We start from the raw sequence: 3,272 nt of genomic DNA on the forward strand, positions 1-3,272 counted from the left end.
AATTGGGGGAATACTTATCAAATTTGCAGATGACACCAAATTAGGAGGAATAGCTAATACTCCTGAGGACAGGATAAAAATTCAGAATGACCTTAGATTAGAAAGCTGTGCCAAAGCTAACAAAATGAATTTCAACATAGAGAAATGTAAGGTACTGCACTTAGGGTGGAAAAATGAAATGAACAGATATAGGATGGTGAACACCTGGCTTAAGGAGACTTATACGTGTGAAAAGGATCTAGGAGTCCAAGTAGACCACAAATTGATCGTGAATCAACAGTGCAATGCAGCAGCTAACAAGGCCAATGCAATTTTAGGCTGCATCAATAGAAGTATAGTGTCTAGATCAAGGGAAGTAATAGTGCCACTATATTCTGCTCTGGTCAGGCCTCACCAGGAATATTGTGTTCAGTTCTGGGCATCACAATTTAAAAAGGATGTGGAGAAACTGGAGCATGTCCAAAGGAGAGCGACTAAAATGGTGAAGTGTCTGGAAACCATGAAGCCCTATGAAGAATGACTTAGGTAGCTGGGGATGTTTAGCCTGGAGAAGAGAAGGCTAAGAGGTGATATGATAGCCCTGTTTAAATATTTGAAGGGATGTCATACTGAGGAGGGAGCAAACTTGTTTTCTGCTGCTCCAGAGAACAGGACCCAGCGCAATGGATGCAAGCTGCAGGAAAAGAGATGCCACCTCAACATTAGAAGGAACTTCCTGACAGTAAGGGCTGTTCCACAGTGGAACACACTCCCTCAGAGTTTAGTGGAAGCTCCCTCCTTGGAGGTCTTTAAGCAGAGGCTAGATGGCCATCTGTCGGGGATGCTTTGATTTGGATTTCCTGCATGGCAGAATGGGGTTGAACTGGATGGCCCTTGCGGTATCTTCCAACTGTATTATTCTATGATTCTATGAAAAGCTGAAGATGGACCACACACCAGATGGATAGACTCAGTCGAGGAGGATACAGGCCTTCAGTTGTTGAGAAGCTGGAGCATGTCCAGAGGAAGGCAACCAAAATGGTGAAGGGTTGGAAACTATGCCTTATGAGGGGAGACTTAGAGAGCTGGGGATGTTTAGCCTGGAGAAAAGAAGGTTAAGGGGTGATATGATAGCCCTGTTTAAGTATTTGAAGGGGTGTCACATTGAGGAGGGAGTAAGGTTGTTTTCTGCTGCTCCAGAGAATAGGACCCAATGGAGCAATGGATGCAAGCTACAGGAGTGAATGGCCATAGAAATGAAAATCTTGTGGGTATGGGGATGAGGTGACAAGTTCAGTTTTAACTCTGGTTGCTGGCAGGAGTTGCCTAAGGCCAGGGCGGGTGGATGACCATATCAATGGTGGAATGGAGAGCGTTTTGCAATGTGGTGGGGGCAAGTTGGGAAGCAGAAAAGAGGCGTGATAAAACTGGGCTCATCTGAGGAAAGGCAGGCTACAACACATAAATATATTGCATCTGTAGTAGAACCATAAAGAGGTGGATCCTGATTTGGGATGGGGAGAGAAGCGCATTGTTTCTGCCCACATGCAAACGTACATCATTTGATCACTCAGTCAACTAAAGCTGCACCTACAATTCAGAATGAATGCAGTTTGATAGTACTAATGAGAAACCTGTACCAAGGCGCCCTGGTGGCACAGTGGTTAAATGCCGTTCCTGTAGCCACAACATTGTGAGTTCAGTCCCAGGGCTCCAAGGTTGACTCAGCCTTCCATGCTTTCGTAGGTCGGTAGAATGAGTCCTCAGTTTGTTGGGGGCAATTGGCTTACAGATTGTAAACTGCATAGAGAGTGCTGAGTTCACTATGAAGCGGTATAGAAATGTAAATGCTAAGGACAAGAGGCCACCGTCAGAACAGAATTTGGTGAAACAGAGTGGTTCCCAATAGGCAAAGGGGTCAGGCAAGGATGCATCCTGTCGCCCTACTTGTTCAACTTGCATGCTGAAAACGTCACAAGAAAAGCAGAGGATGGACTCACTAGAAAAGACAATGTTGTTTGGTAAAGTAGAGGGCAATAGGAAAAGAGGAAGACCACGTTCCAGATGGATATATTCAATCAAATGAACCACGGCCATGAATTTACAAGAGCTGAGCAAGGTGGTTGCGGATAGGGTGACTTGGAAGCCTCTCGTTCGTAGGATTGTCATGGGTCAAAGCTGACTCGAAGGTGTTTAACAACAACAAAACCACTGGTTAAGTCTAGAACACCACCAGTCTTTTGTGCCTATCTCAGATAGAACTTAGTCCTGTTCCCCCAAACCCTCTCCAGGTGAACAGTGCAGGAGGGCTCTTTTGCTTTCTATATGGATGGGTTACTATACACTGTGTACACACTGATTTGTTGTGTCGGTGTTAAAATTCTGCCATGCAACTTACTGAATGCAGAATTTAAAATACGAGGAGAGTTCAGACATGGGAGGTATAGCGAGGCTGAAGTATAAACCCTTCCCTCCAGAGCACCTGTTTCCCTAAACCGTTTCCAGTGCAACGCTGCAGAACAGCATGAAACAGGTTTTCTTGTCAATGTTTTCCTTTTTTAAAATGTGGCCAGGAACATGAGGGGTGGGGGGGGGGCGGCGGGAGGGGGGGGGGGGGAGATCGCAGATGACAATGTTACTTGGTACAAAAATATTTTTCATCTTCTCATTACATAATCTGAGCAGCTTTCACAATGAGGGGGAGGACCAGATGGTTCAAGCTGCAATCCTGCACATTGTTCAGCACATTGGTGATACATGTGAATTGGTTTTACACACAGCTCAGTGTGTGCAGGAATGCAGTTCATGTCTTCGTATTCCTTTTTTTTAATTTTTGCATTGAGGGACCACCTCATTTGGAAGGGTTGGAGCAATGCAAAGACCCTCTGTGCTCAGCTGAATAAAGTGTCATCAACATTAATGAAGATATCCGGTCTTTTGCTGAATTCACCCTGAATCCTAATCCAGATTTGAAGTTTGACAATTCCATCCAGGGAACAGCCATTGCAAATACATTTCACTCTGCTGCTTGGATAAATCTAATGCAGAGGCAGTCCTATAATAAAATGATTTTTTAATGCCCAGAAGTAGATTTGTTTGTGGAGGGACCAGAGCTCCATTTTGTTCTGGTTCTCAAAACAAATTCCTGGGATTAGAATTCTTTCACCAGAACCCAGGGGACTGAATCCTCTAATTTTCAGCCATTCAGGAGCTGTAGGTTGCCATTTGGAGTGACTGAACATGACATTGTGTCACTTCCAATCACCATGGAGAATTTATTTTTGGCTATTTGG

Source organism: Sceloporus undulatus, chromosome 10 (genome assembly GCF_019175285.1).
Source record: "Sceloporus undulatus isolate JIND9_A2432 ecotype Alabama chromosome 10, SceUnd_v1.1, whole genome shotgun sequence".
Lineage (NCBI taxonomy): Eukaryota > Metazoa > Chordata > Lepidosauria > Squamata > Phrynosomatidae > Sceloporus > Sceloporus undulatus.